This window comes from Coregonus clupeaformis, chromosome 31, assembly GCF_020615455.1.
Source record: "Coregonus clupeaformis isolate EN_2021a chromosome 31, ASM2061545v1, whole genome shotgun sequence".
In the NCBI taxonomy this organism is placed as follows: domain Eukaryota; kingdom Metazoa; phylum Chordata; class Actinopteri; order Salmoniformes; family Salmonidae; genus Coregonus; species Coregonus clupeaformis.
Window position 1 is genome coordinate 46,381,482 of NC_059222.1, and position 21,159 is coordinate 46,402,640.

Below are 21,159 nucleotides of genomic sequence, written 5' to 3' on the forward strand. Positions count from 1 at the left end.
AATATGCAACAAATCTAGATACCATTATAAATACCATTCTAAAAACTCTACTACACTATACAATATAACAAATAAAGGAATATTAAACACAGGATGGATGACTCTTCTTCAAAGATAAATTGTCATGAGAGCAAATTTTTTCAGTTGATACAGCCAAATTAACTCTTTATTGTAATGAAGGAAAAATGAGAGTGTACATTAGTCATTTCAGCGATAAACTTCAATTATTCATACAAATGAGATGTATTACTATTTTAGCAGACGCTCTCATCCAGAGCAATTTACTGTAGTGAGTGCATATATTTTCTTACTGGTCCCTCATGGGACTCAAACCCACAACCTTGGTGTTGCAAGCACCATGCTCTACCAACTGAGCCAAAAGGGAACTTATTAAAACATTCTTTAGGTATTTTTGTAGAACATTAATCATTATAATTTATTATTATTATTATTATTATTATTAATATCAACATCATCATACTTGATTATAATTATATGATGTATATGTAATTCTATAGTCTATAAATAAAATAAAATGAACTACATCTAGGCTTATCAGCTCAACATTCTCAACACTACACTAGTGGACATTTCGTAGAATGCAACCAGACAGACCCCTCACCTCTCAACAATTTCATTGACTGTTTTATTGTTATATACCTGTATGGTTAAGAATATACAGTATCCAGCTAGGGTTTTTAATGTTGGTGAGGTAATATCTTTCTGAGTAAAATGCAGCTATGCTAGCTTTCGCTAGCAAGCTAACTGATAGCAGACTTGAGGAAAATGAAATTGAAACTTTGAGCCTATTTAGAAAATGTATTTCTGTTAAGAAAACACATATTTCATAATCCTCCAAAATATTTTGTTCTCTATTAAAATGACCTAGAGGAGTGTTCCGGATTGACAGTAACAGGGTATCACAGTTTGACAGTAGGCGACTGGTATACAGGGACACTGTCAAAATGTCAATATTCTAAAAAGGTGAGAGGAGTAAGAAAACCATTTACAATCATTTTGATTCACAATGACATCCCATTACAAAATATGTTGTAATGTGACACTGAATATCCTTTCAAAAAATGGTATAACCTTAACATTATTTACCTCAAAAGGCTATGCTATGTTACTTACCATTATTGCCGCATTCGCATGCTAGTCGGTAGTAGGAAACTCAAACATTTCCGACTTGCCGATTCGTTGAACGCGACACGTGTCTAACTACAACCAGTTAACAAGTCAGAGTTTCCTAGTTCGGACTAGCACAATGCAGCATAACATGCTTACTAGACCGGGCACGCGCGTTAGTCCGCGTGAGCCATCGTGCGCTATCGTGCGCATGTTGATTTTGTCCACCCACACCAGACGCGATCTGGACACACAGGTTGAAATATCAAAACGAACTCTGAACCAACTATATTAATTTGGGGACAGGTCTAAAAGCATTAAACATTTAGGGCAATTTAGCTAGCTAGCTTGCTGTTGCCAGCTAATTTGTCCTGGGATATAAACATTGGGTTGTTATTTTACCTGAAATGCACAAGGTCCTCTACTACGACAATTTATCCACAGAGAAAAAGGTAAACCGAGTTTGTTTCTAGTAATCTCTCCTCCTTCAGGCTTATTCTTCTCCTTTGGTATGTATATGGCGGTTGGCAACCAACTTTAAGGTGCATTACCACCACCAACTAGACTGGAGTGTGGACCTCAGTTCAGCTTTCAATCACCCATGTGAGTATATGCTTCTACAAACCAATGAGGAGATGGGAAAGGCGGGACTTGCAGCGCGTCAAGCGTCACAAATTGAACCAAGTTCTATTTTAGCGCCTGGCTACGCAGGTGCTCGTTGACGCGTGCGATCAGTGTGGGTGCAATGATTGAATAACATGCATGTGTACATTTATTTTGCAACACTCGTGCACACAACGCGGGTGGTGTGGTCAGCATGTAAGCCTCTGGAGACGCGTGTCATTGCACGGCATGCCACACCCACAATGATGACGTTATATACACATTGAACCCATTGTTTATCATCACATACTTACTAACACACAGGCATTGGTTGTTGGTTATGTTACTGCACACATTTAAATATATCCATTACAAAGTTTAAATGTCCCAGTTTGCTACGTGTCCAACTTGACCAATACTCACCCGAATTCAACAAAGTTGCAAACGTCAACAATGTTACCCCTCAAATGACCATAGTCGGCAATAATTATTGTTATTAGAAAGTGACAGCAAGGGTCACTAAAGAGCATTTCACACACCACCGACACACCTGTACTGAACTTGAACCCATATGTCATTTCATCCAACACGCAAACAGCACGTGTTTCAAATGTCCTCCATCGCCACCCTCTGGCCACTTTGAGAACTACATCCAGCCTACCTTTAAAACTAATATTAATTCTGTCATTTCAAACCAGGCCTGACATGCTTTTCTGATAGGTAAAGGTCAGGGCGAGAAGGAAAGAGAACGAGAGTAAAGAAGAGCAGTGGAATGAGTCCCCTGTGGGTTTGTTCATGTCAATTATCTGTAGAGAAACAGTGTTCTCTCTCAGCACTTATTAACAGACACAATGGATGACCTGGAAGAACTTGGACACAGCGAACCGCGACCTCAGCGTTTAAAAAACTGCATGCAATATTACTGTATAAATGTATCCCCCAGGGGCTGGGGAATTACCATACGGAGTTCAGCGTAGTGCACACTATATCAGGTAGAGAGAGGAGGGAAACACACAGCTAGGGATGAGGGATACACACACACTCGCACAAAACACACACACACACACACCTATAAACACACACATATATTCATATGATTATAATTAACACAGGCACGTACAGAAAACAAATTGTTCACAAAGCACACTCTCAGACACACAGAAATATAAACTCTCTCTTCTCTCTCTCTCCCTCTATTCAATTTCAATTTCAATTTAAGGGGGCTTTATTGGCATGACATATGTTTACATTGCCAAAGCAAGTGAAATAGATGATAAACAAAAGTGAATTAAACAATAAAAAAAATTACAGTAAGCATTACACTCACAAAAGTTCCAAAAGAATAAAGACATTTCAAATGTCATATTATGTCTATATACAGTGTTGTATTGATGTGCAAATAGTTAAAGTACAAAAAGGAAAATAAATCAACATAAATATAGGTTGTATTTACAATGGTGTTTGTTCTTCACTGGTTACCCTTTTCTTGTGGCAACAGGTCACAAATCTTGCTGCTGTGATTGCACACTGTGGTATTTCACCCAATCGATAGGGGAGTTTATCCAAATTGGATTTGTTTTCAAATTCTTTGTGGGTCTGTGTAATCTGAGGGAAGTATGTGTCTCTAATATGGTCATACATTTGGCAGGAAGTTAGGAAGTGCAGCTCAGTTTCCACCTCATTTTGTGGGCAGTGTCTTCTCTTGAGAGCCAGGTCTGCCTATGGCGGCCTTTCTCAATAGCAAGGCTATAGTTTTTTGTGTGCTCTAGGGCAACAGTGTCTAGATGGAATTTACATTTGTGATCCTGGCAATGGACCTTTTTTGGAACACCATTATTTTTGTCTTACTGAAATGTACTGTCAGGGCAAGATCTGACAGAATCTGTGCAGAAGATGTAGGTGCTGCTGTAGGCCCTCCTTGGTTGGGGACAGAAGCACCAGATCATCAGCAAACAGCAGATCATTTGACTTCAGATTCTAGTAGGGTGAGGCCGGGTGCTGCAGACTGTTCTTGTGCCCTCGCCAATTCCTTGATATATATGTTAAAGAGGGTGGGGCTTAAGCTGCATCCCTGTCTCAACCCACGGCCCTGTTGAAAGAAATGTGTGTATTTTTAGCCAATTTCAACCGCACACTTGTTGTTTGTGTACATGGATTTTATAATGTCGTATGTTTTTCCCCCAACACCACTTTCCCATTTGTATAGCAGACCCTCAAAACAAATGGAGTCAAAAGCTTTTTTGAAATCAACAGAGCATGAGAAGACTTTGCCTTTGTTTTGGTTTGTTTGTTTGTCAATTAGGGTGTGCAGGGTGAATACGTGGTCTGTTGTACGGTAATTTGGTAAAAAGCCAATTTGACATTTGCTCAGTACGTTGTTTTCACTAAGGAAATGTACGAGTCTGCTGTTAATGATAATGCAGAGGATTTCCCCAAGGTTGCTGTTGACGCATATCCCACGGTAGTTATTGGGGTCAAATTTGTATACACTTTTGTGGATTGGGGTGGTGAGTCCTTGGTTCCAAATATTGGGGAAGATGCCAGCGCTAAGGATGATGTTAAACAGTTTAAGTATAGCCAATTGGAATTTGTGGTCTGTATATTTTATCAATTCATTGAGGATACCATCAACAACACAGGCCTTTTTGGGTTGGAGGTATTTTGTCCTGTAGTTCATTCAACGTACAGTAATTGGAGAATCCAGTCTATCTCTCTCTCTTTCCCTCTCTCTCTGTCTCTCTCTGTCTCTTTCCCTCCCTTTCTCTTTGTCTCTGTCTCTCTTTCCCACTCTCTTTCCCTCTCTCTCTCTCTCTCTCTCTCTCTCTCTCTCTCTTTCTCTCTTTCTCTCTGTCTCTTTTCCCCTCCATCCCTCTGTCTCTCTTTCCCTCCCTCTCCCTCCCTCTCTGTCTCTCTCTCCCTCTCTCTCTGTCCCTCCCTCCCTCTCTCTCCACCTCCCTCACCGCCTGTCAAATACACAACGAGAACCCTCTCCATTTTCCTCGCCAATTGATGTCTGAAATGTGATTAGGCAAGCGCTAGCTGACTTAGATCTCTTGGACCACAGAGCAAAGTAGGTTTCCATTTGAAAGCCTCCTGCTGCCATTTGCATCAATAACGGCTGTATTATTTAATGCATTAATTAGCATGGCATTACGTCTAGCTTTGGCAATACAATTTGACTAACAAGTTAATGAGACTCTTTTCTTTTCATTCCGCTCTCTCCCACTAGCTGTATCAGGCAGAGATGCTTACCCACTGGGCACAGACTGGTTGAATCAATGTTGTTTCCACGTCATTTAATGAAATTATGTTGAACCAAACGTGGAATAGACGTTGAATTGACGTCTGTGTACAGTGGGTAGTGTGTGACGGCGTTATTGTGTTATTGAGTGCGTGAATAATGCTTTGTAATTACAACTCTGAATTGTGCATGCTTTTCTGAGGCCTATTTTGATCCATAGATGTGTATGTATGAAAAATGTATGCACTCACTAACTGTAAATTGCTCTAAAATGTAAATGTAAATGTATGTCTAAATATTTTAAGAGCTTCTAAAAACCCACACAGTTCTCACGTAATCACAGCACAAAGACAGTAAGAAAAATTCATAGATTCACATTGTGATGATCGGGATGTTGACTGTAGATCCTAGATTTCAGAAGTCTTTCCTTTGTAAGCTAGAGAATAATTGTATGTGGGGCTGGGTACAAGAGGAACACCACTTATCCCTAGGTAGCATCCCAACCTCGCAGTCCTCTCTCTCTCTCTCTCTCTCTCTCTCTCTCTCTCTCTCTCTCTCTCTCTCTCTCTCTCTCTCTCTCTCTCTCTCTCTCTCTCTCTCTCTCTCTCTCTCTCTCTCTCTCTCTCTCTCTCTCTCTCCTTATTTCTGTTGTCTAGTTATGAGACTGAAGCTACGGGACACGACACGCAAGGGATCTCGTTGCGAAAGGAGAAAGCCTTGATTTGTACCAACAATCCCCTCATCTCCTGTTCATCTTTACTTTTCTTCCCCTTTAAATGAGCTGTCATTTCTTCCCCTTCTTCCACCGAAAGCCTATTAACTCAAACCCCTTGTTTTTGTTACCTTGGCACCAACCAAAGCAACAACAAAAAAAGAGAATGTAAAAAGAATGCACGGGGGGTTTCTGTTCTCTTCAGAGGTGTCACTTTGCTTTCCGACAGTTATTCTACCACTCCCAATTAGTCCTACTAAATATAGTCGGTGGTATCTGCGGCTCCGGGGCTGCAATACAGGAGAGTCTGCAGACTGGAGCTCCAGTGTGATACTCTGCAATGATGGTTACCAGTAAGGGAGGTAGGGAGGTAGTTAGGCTGTGTGTTGGGGAATACACATCTCCTGGCCTGCCAAGCCAGCATCCCGGAGATTTAAAGGCAGACATAACAAGACAGAGAGGACATGGACTATGGGGCTGTGGGGGGAAGTGGGTTCAGCTGGATGCTGATTACTGTACTGACTTCTACCGGCATCACAGGGAGAAGGGAAGAGAAAGGTAGGGAGCAATGAGCAGCTTGATTTACTGTACATGAATGATATGTACTTAACATTAGACATTAGACCCCTGCTGTTTTTTAATAACGTCTACTGGTTCTTGTTTGCTATATGATGAGTTAGCGATGATGGTGTGAAAAGATACCAGACTACGCCATCTTGGGAAGACAGGCATGGAGGCAGTTTGACTTACAGTAATTATACATACTCAACACATTAGAACCCTGCTGCATTATGAGTTAGGCGTTGGTTATAGGGAAAGGATGGTACCGGTGAGATGAACAAACAATGATGACTGATTGGTTTTTCTTGCTAGTCCTTGAAGTAGACCTAAATAACGGCAAATATATTCAACTCAGACTTCAAGGATTCTTATTGTACGCATGAACCAATTATTACCTTCTAAGAATAATTAGTAAAATAAACATTATGAAAAAAATGCCATGTTAGAGCGTACATGCTAAATTGTATGCATGCTTTATTCATGATGTCATACAACTTCATTTCCTCGATTTCAGTCATGGGACATGACATTGACAGCAACCTGCGTGTCTGTCTGGTTCCTACCAGCTTCTTACAGCACAGAAGGGGATCATTGCTTATTTTGCACACTGAGCCATCATTAGCATTGTTTAATGCACAAGCGATGCATAATGCATGTTATACAAGACCCACACACACACCCGCCGACAGGAGTGGGCATGTGGTAGGGCTCTGTAAAGCTGGGGATCATGGTGGTCTGAGCTGTTGTGTGTATACACAAACACAAACACACACACACACACACACACACACACACAGAGAGCTGTTGACACTTAACATCCCCCGTTCTGTTCACTTGGAGGTGGCTAACAAACATTGGTCTGTCCTAAAGGGGACTCTTGATCCAATTACTAATCTGAAGTGGACAATGGCCTGGATGGACAGGTGGGAGACTAAACCATTTGGGAGTTTGGTTTCAGAGGCTGTCACAAGTGTTAAGTTACATGAGAAAGAACACTGAAAAAATGTGCTTTGTAACACTAAAACTAGTGGCAACTGAGCTGCCACCAACTTTAAGGAGACAAAACCTTAACTTCGCTGGAGTATTGAAACACATGGTTGTGAGGGCATTGGGACAGATTTAAGGTGTTCTGAAACGTTCATCCTGAAGGGTTCTGAAACATTCATCCTGATGGGTTCTGAAACATTCATCCTGAGGTGTTCTGAAACATTAACCCTGAGGTGTTCTGAAACATTCATCCAGAGGTGTTCTGAAACATTCATCCAGAGGTGTTCTGAAACATTCATCCTGAGGTGTTCTGAAACATTCATCCTGATGGGTTCTGAAATTATTCATCCTGAGGTGTTCTGAAACATTCATCCTGAGGTGTTCTGAAACATTCATCCAGAGGTGTTCCAGAGGTGTTCTGCAAACATGACATGGTGTGTTGTAGCCATTTTCTGTAGCCTGTCAACTATGCCTCTGTCTATCCCTGTTCTCTCCTCTCCGCACAGGCTATACAAACGCCTCACACCGCGTGGCTGCTGCCTCTCTAACCTGGTGGTCCCTGCATGCACCACCCACGTGGAGTTCCAGGTCTCAGGCAGCCTCTGGAACTGCCGTTCTGCTGCCAACAACGCAGAGTTCATCTCAGCCTATGCTACCCTCCAGTCCCTCGACTTCTTGGCGCTGACGGAAACATGGATTATCACTGAAAACACTGCTACTCCTACTGCTCTCTCCTCGTCTGACCATGTGTTCTCGCATACCCCGAGAGCATCTGGTCAGCGGGGTGGTGGCACAGGAATCCTCATCTCTCCCAAGTGGACATTCTCTATTTTTCCCCTGACCCATCTGTCTATCTCCTCATTTGAATTCCATGCTGTCACAGTCACTAGCCCATTCAAGCTTAACATCCTTGTCATTTATCGCCCTCCAGGTTCCCTTGGAGAGTTCATCAATGAGCTTGACGCCTTGATAAGTTCCTTTCCTGAGGATGGCTCACCCCTCACAGTTCTGGGGGACTTCAACCTCCCTACGTCTACCTTTGACTCATTTCTCTCTGCCTCCTTCTTTCCACTCCTCTCCTCTTTTGACCTCACCCTCTCATCGGCCCCCCCTACTCACAAGGCAGGCAATACGCTTGACCTCATCTTTACTAGATGCTGTTCTTCTACTAATCTCACTGCAACTCCCCTCCATGTCTCCGACCACTACTTTGTATCCTTTTCTCTCTCGCTCTCCTCCAACACTACTCACTCTGCCCCTACTCAGATGGTAATGCGCCGTCGCAACCTTCGCTCTCTCTCTCCCGCTACTCTCTCCTCTTCCATCCTATCATCTCTTCCCTCTGCTCAATCCTTCTCCCTCCAATCTCCTGATTCTGCCTCCTCAACCCTCCTCTCCTCCCTTTCTGCATCCTTTGACTCTCTATGTCCCCTATCCTCCCGGCCGGCTCGGTCCTCCCCTCCAGCTCCGTGGCTTGATGACTCATTGCGAGCTCACAGAACAGGGCTCCGGGCAGCCGAGCGGAAATGGAGGAAAACTAGACTCCCTGCGGACCTGGCATATTTTCACTCCCTCCTCTCTACATTTTCTTCATCTGTTTCTGCTGCTAAGGCCACTTTCTACCACTCAAAATTCCAAGCATCTGCCTCTAACCCTAGGAAGCTCTTTGCCACCTTCTCCTCCCTGCTGAATCCTTCTCCCCCCCCCCCCTCCCTCTCTGTGGATGACTTCGTCAACCATTTTGAAAAGAAGGTTGATGACATCCGATCCTCGTTTGTTAAGTCAAATGACACTGCTGGTCCTGCTCACACTGCCCTACCCTATGCTTTGACTTCTTTCTCCCCTCTCTCTCCAGATAAAATCTTGCGACTTGTGATGGCCGGCCGCCCAACAACCTGCCCGCTTGACCCTATCCCCTCCTCTCTTCTCCAGACCATCTCCGGTGACCTTCTCCCTTACCTCACCTCGCTGATCAACTCATCCTTGACCGCTGGCTATGTCCCTTCCTTCTTCAAGAGAGCGAGAGTTGCACCCCTTCTCAAAAAACCAACACTCGATCCCTCTGATGTCAACAACTACAGACCAGTATCCCTTCTTTCTTTTCTCTCCAAAACTATTGAGCGTGCCGTCTTTAGCCAACTCTCTTGCTATCTCTCTCAGAATGACCTTCTTGATCCAAACCAGTCAGGTTTCAAGACTGGTCATTCAACTGAGACTGCTCTTCTCTGTGTCACGGAGGCTCTCCGCACTGCTAAAGCTAACTCTCTCTCCTCTGCTCTTGTCCTTCTAGACCTGTCTGCTGCCTTTGATACAGTGAACCATCAGATCCTCCTCTCCACCCTCTCCGAGGTGGGCATCTCCGGCGCGGCTCACTCTTGGATTGCGTCCTACCTGACCGGTCGCTCCTACCAAGTGGCATGGCGAGAAGCTGTCTCCGCACCACGTGCTCTCACCACTGGTGTCCCACAGGGCTCAGTTCTAGGCCCTCTCCTATTCTCGCTATACACCAAGTCACTTGGCTCTGTCATATCCTCACATGGCCTCTCCTATAATTGCTACGCAGACGACACACAACTAATCTTCTCCTTTCCCCCTTCTGATAACCAGATGGTGAATCGCATCTCTGCATGTCTGGCAGACATATCAGTATGGATGACGGATCACCACCTCAAGCTGAACCTTGGCAAGACGGAGCTGCTCTTCCTCCCGGGGAAGGACTGCCCGTTCCATGATCTCGCTATCACAGTTGACAACTCCGTTGTGTCCTCCTCCCAGAGTGCGAAGAGCCTTGGCGTGACCCTGGACAACACCCTGTCGTTCTCCGCTAACATCAAGGCGGTGACCCGATCCTGCAGGTTCATGCTCTACAACATTCGGAGAGTACGACCCTGCCTTACACAGGAAGCGGCACAGGTCCTAATCCAGGCACTTGTCATCTCCCGTCTGGATTACTGCAACTCGCTGTTGGCTGGGCTCCCTGCCTGTGCCATTAAACCCCTACAACTCATCCAGAATGCCGCAGCCCGTCTGGTGTTCAACCTTCCCAAGTTCTCTCATGTCACCCTGCTCCTCCGCACACTCCACTGGCTTCCAGTTGAAGCTCGCATCTGCTACAAGACCATGGTGCTTGCCTACGGAGCTGTGAGGGGAACGGCAACTCCGTACCTTCAGGCTCGGATCAGTCCCTACACCCAAATGAGGGCATTGCGTTCATTCACCTCTGGCCTGCTGGCTCCCCTACCTCTGCGGAAGCACAGATCCCGCTCAGCCCAGTCAAAACTGTTCGCTGGTCTGGCACCCCAATGGTGGAACAAGCTCCCTCACGACGCCATGACAGCGGAGTCACTCACCACCTTCCGGAGACATTTGAAACCTCACCTCTTTAAGGAATACCTGGGATAGGATAAAGTAATCCTTGGTGTTGTATTATTATTATTTATTATTTTTTTTTTAGTCATTTAGCAGACGCTTTTATCCAGAGCGACTTACAGTTAGTGCATACATTATTTTTTTATTTTTCATACCCCCCGTGGGAATTGAACCCACAACCCTGGCATTGCAAACGCCATGCTCTACCAACTGAGCTACATCCCCGCCGGCAATTTCCCTTCCCTTCCATGGACGACGCGGGGCCAATTGTGCGCCGCCCCATGGGTCTCCCGGTCGCGGCCGGCTACGACAGAGCCTGGATAAAGGTATGAAAAAAATAAAGGTGGAATTTCACACAAAAACAACATTCTTCCTAGGCCCTATTCAGACTTGAGATAAGTTGATTTACCATGGGACTTTAAAAAATGATGACAGTACTCCATTTTTTCTTCAGTCCATGTTAAGTGTACCTATCTTAGGTCTGAATCGGGCACCATGTGATCAGTGTAACAAGGATGGTTCAGCACAACAGTTTACTCCTGAAGACTGGCTGAGTGGACTAAGGCAGTGTTTTGACAAGCAAGAGACCTGGGTTCAGAACCACCTTATCACATAAATACCGGTGATGAAGGCTCATGTTGTTACCTCTGCTATAACTTGCATAGCCCTAAACATTTTGATCGTGACATTATTTATAATCTCACAAAGTTGCCTGGCAACTGCAGCCTATAATTAGTGCCAAAGTCTACCCTAGGAAAAGTATTCCTTTCCCAGTGTCTTCTTTAAAATGTTAATTAAAATATTGACTGAAAATAAAACCAATATTTATAATCAATCAATATTTATGCTATAAACTATTTGCAATTTAGAAACATTTGATTATATGAGAGACACAGTCTGCCAAAACATTTTGTGTTTGGATGCTAGCTTTTACATGCACTAAAACACCAGAAAGTGTTTTCACAACACTCTCTTAAAAACACAATTCTTCCAATTGAAGAACCACTTTGGTGGCTCAGATTACTTCCATTCTGTTTGGAAATACATTCAGTGTATAACACTTACATTGGGTTTACATTCAAACACCAGATCTCAGCTTAGGTGCACTACTTTTCATGGTTTTACTACACAATGATGGTGTTTTGAGTGTTTCTATTTTAACAGCGAAGGCTCTTATGGAGAGTTGAGTTATAACTATGAGTTTTGCTATGAGAAAACTAGCAGTATCTATTTTGACAGCTTTGTTTTTTAGTAGCCAGACGTGCTCTCAATCATGTGTGTCACAGAGGGAAATGGAGAAACCATAGCGATACCTGTGTCTGGTGGTCAGGAGGGGAGAGGAGGAGGGGACCATGACAGAGACCACCCAGTGTCGAAGGCCATCCAACGACACATTCTCTGCCCAGTCAGCCAGCATGGCACGTCCAGGCTCCACCTCAGTAACAGTCCACTGCTGATTCAGTTGACCTTTTTCCTTAGCCATGTCATCCATTGTCCATGCATTGCCTCCATTCTATTATATAAATATTACAAATATATATACACAGTACCAGTCAAAAGATTGGACACACCTACTCATTCAAGGGTTTTTCTTTAATTTTTTACATTATAGAATATTAGTGAAGACATCAAAACGAAATATCACATATGGAATCATGTAGTAACCAAGGAAAGTGTTAAACAAATCAAAATATATGTTATATTTGAGATTCTTCAAAGTAGCCACCCTTTGCCTTGATGACAGCTTTGCACACTCTTGGCATTCTCTCAACCAGCTTCATAAGGTAATTATCTGGAAGGCATTCATCAGAAAAGCAGAACTTAATATTTGGTACAGTAACCTTTGTTTGCAATTACAGAGATCATACATTTCCTGTAGGTCTTGACCAGGTTTGCACACACTGCAGCAGGGATTTTGGCCTACTCCTCCATACAGACCTTCTCCAGATCCTTCAGGTTTCGGGGCTGTCGCTGGGCAATACGGACTTTCAGCTCCCTCCAAAGATTTTCTATCGGGTTCAGGTCTGGAGACTGGCTAGGCCACTCCAGGACCTTGAGATGCTTCTTACGGAGCCACTCCTTAGTTGCCCTGGCTGTGTGTTTCGGGTCGTTGTCATGCTGGAAGACCCAGCCACGACCCATCTTCAATGCTCTTACTGAGGGAAGGAGGTTGTTGGCCAAGATCTCGCGATACATGGCCCCATCCATCCTCCCCTCAATACGGTGCAGTCGTCCTGTCCCCTTTGCAGAAAAGCATCCCCAAGGAATGATGTTTCCACCTCCATGCTTCACGGTTGGGATGGTGTTCTTGGGGTTGTACTCATCCTTCTTCTTCCTCCAAACACGGCGAGTGGAGTTTAGACCAAAAAGCTCTATTTTTGTCTCATCAGATCACATGACCTTCTCCCATTCCTCCTCTGGATCATCCAGATAGTCATTGGCAAACTTCAGACGGGCCTGGACATGCGCTGGCTTGAGCAGGGGGACCTTGCGTGCGCTGCAGGATTTTAATCCATGATGGCGTAATGTGTTACTAATGGTTTTCTTTGAGACTGTGGTCCCAGCTCTCTCCAGGTCATTGACCAGGTCCTGCCGTGTAGTTCTGGGCTGATCCCTCACCTTCATCATGATCATTGATGCCCCACGAGGTGAGATCTTGCATGGAGCCCCAGACCGAGGGTGATTGACCGTCATCTTGAACTTCTTCCATTTTCTAATAATTGCGCCAACAGTTGTTGCCTTCTCACCAAGCTTCTTGCCTATTGTCTTGTAGCCCATCCCAGCCTTGTGCAGGTCTACAATTTTATCCCTGATGTCCTTACACAGCTCTCTGGTCTTGGCCATTGTGGAGAGGTTGGAGTCTGTTTGATTGAGTGTGTGGACAGGTGTATTTTATACAGGTAACGAGTTCAAACAGGTGCAGTTAATACGGGTAATGAGTGGAGAACAGGAGGGCTTCTTAAAGAAAAACTAACAGGTCTGTGAGAGCCGGAATTCTTAGTGGTTGGTAGGTGATCAAATACTTATGTCATGCAATAAAATGCAAATGAATTACTTAAAAATCATACAATGTGATTTTCTGGATTTTTGTTTTAGATTCCGTCTCTCACAGTTGAAGTGTTCCTATGATTAAAATTACAGACCTCTACATGCTTTGTAAGTAGGAAAACCTGCAAAATCGGCAGTGTATCAAATACTTGTTCTCCCCACTGTATATATAATGATTTACATACTCAGGTTTCTCTCTGCAACAGTTCTCACTTGCAAAATCCATTTGTATCTCAAGGACACATAAAAAATATATAAATAAATACATGATACATTATTTAAAAAAGTACTTTACTTAAATAATACATGTATAATAAATACATATATCAATAAAGGTTTAATAATTCATGCTGTATGTGTGGATCATTGATTGATCTATGTATTCATTTCATACTGCATTCATAAACTGTGAATAGCCCACTGGTGAGCTCATGGAAAAATGAGAGACACAGGTGTGTTTGAGTGCAAAGTGATTTAACAGAGCAGGTGCTTCCCATTGACTGAGTGCTTGTTGTTTCTCTGTGGTCTGGGAGGGCATAATAAACTATGGAATGCCTTCTTCAGAATCTTCCCACATGAAGTGATGCAGTCCAGAGGCATGGTGAAGTTCCTGGATGTACAAAAATAATGGTGGTGACGTTTAGTGGCACTTTGTCATCCAATAATCATAAAGAACCATTTTTTTAAATTATTTTTTACCAGCTGGCCTGCACCATTTCCTGTGCCCATGTTTGTTCCTTTGTTTCTGTTTCTGTTTCGTGTTTTTATTTCTTTCCAGGTTTTTAACAATCATATGTATTAGATACATTAGAAAAACATTTAAATGAATGTGAAATTATGTAATGAAAGACAGCGAGAAAGTAAATAAACAAAATTGAATTTGAATCAAAAAGTTATGAGGGGAAACTTAGACAGCTTCCCTCACACAGTTGTCCACCATGATCTGCTCCAACAGTCCAGAACCATAGCTCTGACACACCCAGGGGAAGCTATGATATGCTATGCTAGGCTACACATCCTCTGGTGGATCCTCACGACTTGAGGGAAAAAAAGAGGGGCCGACTAGATCGTCTCCCTCTTTCAGCTTGACTGACGGACAGGACAAAGTTGCTCAAACAGTAGAACGCAAAACGCATGTTCTTGTCTGACGAACAGAGATTCACAAAGGTATATTCCCCGACAATGAGAGAGAGAGAGAGAGAGAGAGAGAGCGAGAGAGAGAGAGAGAGAGAGAGAGAGAGAGAGAGAGAGAGAGAGAGAGAGAGAGAGAGAGGAGAACGTCATCGGTTCATGCGGATTGAACTAAATATTCAGTTGATTCCCTTCCAGCGAGAAGTTGTATGATCTTGCTGTAAGCCACTGACTGACAGGCCATGACCCGCTCCACCTCGGTCTACCAACCACCGCGCTCCGACACGGCTCCACAACCAAGGGGATCAATCACTTCTAGAAATGAATGGAAAACAATTTAGGGAAAACATGTTATGTGTGTGGATGGTTTAACATATTAAAATTGCTTCAGAGTTGAAAATAATACTGACCCTCGATTGAACATACATTGGGTGAACATAACTTTCTCACCCATTGTAGAATTATCAATGGAAGAGTTTAATGATTCTTTGAGATATTCACTATAGATCTACGGAGACCACTCCCAAGTGTACGACACCATTTACCAAGAGGTTTTAGCCTGTACAACACACACAATCCCTGTAGCAACCGCTTGGTAGCCTACAGCCCCACACAACACAACAGATCCCCCTTTCTATCCCTTTCTTTCTAACCCACGAAGTGAACAAATGCCAAAGTATGGTAAAACAGCCGTGTGAAAACTGACAGCCGTGTGAGGCTTTACTCTTCACCCCCCTGCAAAGCCCTCTCCCAACACAGAACAGGAGGGGACAGGAGGAGACATGAGGGAGGATGGAGGGAGGCAGGGGGAGACAGGGGGAGACAGGAGGGAGGAAGGGGGAGGCAGGAGGGAGGCACGGAGCACAGCCTGTCAGGTTGGCGTGACGGAACACTCATTGTCACGATTCCCGGGCGGTGACATGCCTCGTCTGGCCGGCCCAGGATGATGGTTAATCTGTGGATGGAATTACAGCTGCATCTGACTGGAGGGTTGGGGGGTATAGGGCTGATGCCGTCACACACACTGCCATAAATCAACCTCAAACATGGATAGATTGAGACAGGTGGCCATATAGTGGCCGGCCTGTTCAGTGAACCTGATGAGGTGTGTGTGTGTGTGTGTTAGAGAAAGAGAAAGAGTGAGAGAGAGAAAAAGAGAGACAACGATAGAGAAAAGGAAAGAGAAAGAAAGAAAGAAGGAAAGGAAGGAAGGAAGAAAGAGATCCCACATAAAAAATACTACAGTTTACTATAGAATAATACTGTACTTTCTATAGAATTCTGCAGTAAAATGTAGTGTACTGTAGAATACTATCCCTCGATCATGTGTAGTACTTACTATAGAATGTTGTAGTATACTGTAGAATACTAGTATTATCCACACAAAAAATAATGTAGTAAATGTCTGCAGAAACACTAGTCCGCAAAAACACTACATTTTTTAACTATAGTAAATACTACAGTATTTAATTTGCATATACCCTGCCCATTCCCTTGCCCCATATCCCAATTTGTGCCACCCATAAGTGAGAAACCTATAGTGGGGAGAACAAGTATTTGATACACTGCCGATTTTGCAGGTTTTCCTACTTACAAAGCATGTAGAGGTCTGTAATTTTTATCATAGGTACACTTCAACTGTGAGAGACGGAATCTAAAACAAAAATCCAGAAAATCACATTGTATGATTTTTAAGTAATTAATTTGCATTTTACTGCATGACATAAGTATTTGATCACCTACCAACCACTAAGAATTCCGGCTCTCACAGACCTGTTAGTTTTTCTTTAAGAAGCCCTCCTGTTCTCCACTCATTACCTGTACTAACCTGTTTGAACTCGTTACCTGTATAAAAGACACCTGTCCACACACTCAATCAAACAGACTCCAACCTCTCCACAATGGCCAAGACCAGAGAGCTGTGTAAGGACATCAGGGATAAAATTGTAGACCTGCACAAGGCTGGGATGGGCTACAGGACAATAGGCAAGCAGCTTGGTGAGAAGGCAACAACTGTTGGTGCAATTATTAGAAAATGGAAGAAGTTCAAGATGACGGTCAATCACCCTCGGTCTGGGGCTCCATGCAAGATCTCACCTTGTGGGGCATCAATGATCATGAGGAAGGTGAGGGATCAGCCCAGAACTACACGGCAGGACCTGGTCAATGACCTGAAGAGAGCTGGGACCACATTATCAAAGAAAACCATTAGTAACACACTACGCCGTCATGGATTAAAATCCTGCAGCGCACGCAAGGTCCCCCTGCTCAAGCCAGCGCATGTCCAGGCCCGTCCGAAGTTTGCCAATGACCATCTGGATGATCCAGAGGAGGAATGGGAGAAGGTTATGTGGTCTGATGAGACAAATATAGAGCTTTTTGGTCCTCTGTAGCTCAGCTGGTAGAGCACGGCGCTTGTAATGCCAAGGTAGTGGGTTCGGTCCCCGGGACCACCCATACACAAAAATGTATGCACGCATGACTGTAAGTCGCTTTGGATGAAAGTGTCTGCTAAATGGCATATTATTATTATTAAACTCCACTCGCCGTGTTTGGAGGAAGAAGAAGGATGAGTACAACCCCAAGAACACCATCCCAACCGTGAAGCATGGAGGTGGAAACATCATTCTTTGGGGATGCTTTTCTACAAAGGGGACAGGACGACTGCACCCTATTGAGGGGAGGATGGATTGGGCCATGTATCGCGAGATCTTGGCCAACAACCTCCTTCCCTCAGTAAGATCCTTGAAGATGGGTCGTGGCTGGGACTTCCAGCATGACAACGACTCGAAACACACAGCTAGGACAACTAAGGAGTGGCTCCGTAAGAAGCATCTCAAGGTCCTGGAGTGGCCTAGCCAGTCTCCAGACCTGAACCCAATAGAAAATCTTTGGAGGGAGCTGAAAGTCCGTATTGCCCAGCGACAGCCCCGAAACCTGAAGGATCTGGAGAAGGTCTGTATGGAGGAGTGGGCCAAAATCCCTGCTGCAGTGTGTGCAAACCTGGTCAAGACCTACAGGAAACGTATGATCTCTGTAATTGCAAACAAAGGTTTTTGCACCAAATATTAAGTTCTGCTTTTCTGATGTATCAAATACTTATGTCATGCAATAAAATGCAAATTAATTACTTAAAAATCATACAATGTGATTTTCTGGATTTTCGTTTTAGATTCCGTCTCTCACAGTTGAAGTGTACCTATGATAAAAATTACAGACCTCTACATGCTTTGTAAGTAGGAAAACCTGCAAAATTGGCAGTGTATCAAATACTTGTTCTCCCCACTGTATATGCCAAGTATAGACCATATATTGTGTTCCCTACAGGTTATAGAAAATAGCAGAAGCTCTGAACTCTCCGTTCAGAACCCAGCACAGGAGGCTGCTGAGGGGGGGACGGTTCATAATAATGGCCAGAACGGAGCAAAGGGAATGGAATCAAACACATGGAAGCCATCTGTTTGATGTATTTGAGCCAATTCCACTGATTCTGCTCCAGTCATTAACATGAACCCGTTCTCCCCAATTAAGGTGCCACCAACCTCCTTTGGAACCAAGTCTTACCTACCTACAGGTTATGGAATATTTGCTCTTTTAGTATTTCTCTGGTAGGTTTCCTCAAGGAGAAAGCCACCCACTTCTATGTAAAGGATAATAAAACAAAATACTACAGTAATCTCCCCCAAAAATACTATAGTGTTACTACACTATAGTATTTATTTCATGTGGGATGACTGTGTTAGTAATAGAGTGTAGGCAGCGCACAGAGAGCAAACAGACAGTGGGCTGAATTTATGTGGCCTTGATGACAGTTCAGTTGTATAACGGCAGCCTCTGACTGTAATTTAGAAATGAAGAAAGGAAACAATTTGGTCTACTAATGATTTCCCTAATGACAAAAGTAGGGAGATCACATTAGCCTGACGAGCAAACGCATCAATAAGCTTACGACCGGGGCATTTTTTCCTCTTTCCACCTGCCAAATGGCTGTTAAGTCAATTCAAAAGGTTTTCACTTCACGGCTTTAATTCAAATCAATTGCAGTCTCTTTCAGGAGAACAGAACAATAGACAGAGGTGCTCGTCAAGCCATTAGAAGGGAGACATTTAGTTAGATATGAAGAAGAATAAGCACTCTCTGTTCTCTTCAGAGCATTTGGAATTAAGGAGGGAAATGAGTGAGTGAGAGAGAGAGAGAGAGCGAGAGAGAGAGAGAGAGAGATGGAGAGAGAGAGAGAAAGAGAGAGAACGAGAGAGAGAGAGAGAGAGCGAGAGAGAGAGAGAGAGAGAGAGAGAGAGAGAGAGAGAGAGAGAGAGAGAGAGAGAGATAGAGAGAGAAAGGGGGTGGACAGAGAGAGAAAGAGAGACAGAGAGAGACAGAGAGATGCAGGACAGTCTCTCCTCTCCTCTTAAGTACTGTATGTACCCAGTATTAATAATCACAGCAGGGGGCTGATACAGTGTTCATAGAACCATGATGATGGAGGCAAATAAAATGGGAAAGTGTATGTAAGATATTTTAGCTGTCTACGTTTGTAGCCTATTAACAATGTCTGGTGTGTGTGTGTGTGTGTGTGTGTGTGTGTGTGTGTGTGTGAGAGTTCACCAGCACTATATACTGTGTAATTCACAGTCAGATAGATACAGCACATCTCACCACTCTTGAATTACCATGCAGATAGATGGGCACCATTTGATTTGATTTATTATAGGCCTAGACATAAAAACCTCCACTTTGTGCCTTCCTCCTTGGGTAAACAGGTAGGCTACAAGAGGAGGAAAATGTGCTTCCACCACCTCTGTCATATAAACCTTTAATATACAGTATTCTAAATGTATTAACATAAGAGGCATGAATCTTGAACACATGTACCTGTAGAAGGTCTCTCCATCGCCGATGGAGTGGGGGGTGGATTCTGACAGTTGAGGGCAACAACCAGAAGGTGGCACCATTAGGTCATTTTTTAAAGATTCTGAGAGGATAAACACAAGCATGGAAAAGTTTCTAGTGTATACAACAAATGCTGGGCTTTAAAGTACTACTTTATCATTAAAGTGGATATCTACTTCCATGTTGTGACATCCCTGACTTGTTGCTTTTCTCTTATCTGTTGATATTTCCTCTTGGCAGACAGCGAAGCACAAAAATGTCAAGAATCAACACCAAATGATTGAGTAAAATGTGTTTGATGTGTTCCCTTTAAACTGCAGATCAAACAGACAATTCATTACATAAAATGCTGCCAAATTGTGTTTGTGTAACATCAAGTTACTGTTAATTTGTGTGTTTAGAACTTTTCTGCATAGTCATTGACTACAGTCCATTTAAAACAGCACTTCTTCTTGACTCTGAAGTAGGCCTAGATTTATGATGTTCTCCATGGTAACCTTATTAACCCCTTGTCGTTTTTTTCAGACCTCCAAGAGCCATCGTAAATCAAGGAGCAAATTAGGAGTGAGAGGCGTGTCTGTTAGAGGTCTCTCTCTCTCTTTCTCTCTCTCCACTCTGAAGAAGGGCCAGGACCATGAAAAACCAATGGGTTGGTCACCAACCATGGCAACACAGGGTCATAAGAGGTCATGAACTCCCACCTCAAGCTCAGTTCAGACATTTTCGGACGCCAACAGTAAACCCCACATAATCTAGGTGTGACAGGTTCACCTTGTGTGTGTAGTCTGTGAGTGTTCCTAATGATCGTCTGTTACTATGTTTTGACTAGCATCACTCCTATGACACTCTACATTACATGTCGACCTCCTTTCACAATGAAAGTGTTATACCCATGACAAATGGCATTCCAAGTCCTCTTGACAAAGCCTACCCACACACTCGAGATTAGACAGAGGGGGCTCGGGGGTAAACGCTTGCCCTCATCAAAACTATTAAGTACTTTTAAGTTGTTCACTCTTGACATTGGCCAGGAAATCATTTGGGGTGACTTGAGAAATTCTTGCTGGAGATTCCCCAGAGAAAATAAGAGTGGAGGACATGGGCCTGTGGGTCTGTTAGTGTAGTGACTGAAGTAGCGGTCATCGCTGGTGCTAAACGTCTCTGTCTAACCCGTAGGGTACTGTCCAACCTTGGAGTCCTCTCTCCCACAGGCTGGGCGACACTCTGTACCGTCTGCAGATGAGGTCTGGACCAAGACTGTAACCTTGAAGTTATCAGTGCGATGATGATGAAGATGATGAAGCAGAGACACACCGAGAGTCAAACCAGGACAGTCCATGGGAAACTGTCAAAGGAGTTGTCTGAAGTGTGGCATTACCACAGAGTGGAAGCAGACAACTTCCATGTAGGCAGGTTCCTCAAAAGAGATATATTACTTAGCATAGCAAATTGAATAATGTACTGTAAGCTACTAATGGAGCCAAAATAC

General features: G+C 43.7%; 1 non-coding gene across 1 annotated transcript; it reads left to right on the plus strand.

Moving 5' to 3' along the window:
• Window positions 1–18,360: 18,360 nt before the first annotated feature.
• Window positions 18,361–18,415, plus strand: LOC121548119. Its single transcript, XR_005996609.1, has one exon. It is a non-coding gene; the product is annotated as a U7 small nuclear RNA (small nuclear RNA).
• Window positions 18,416–21,159: the final 2,744 nt, after the last annotated feature.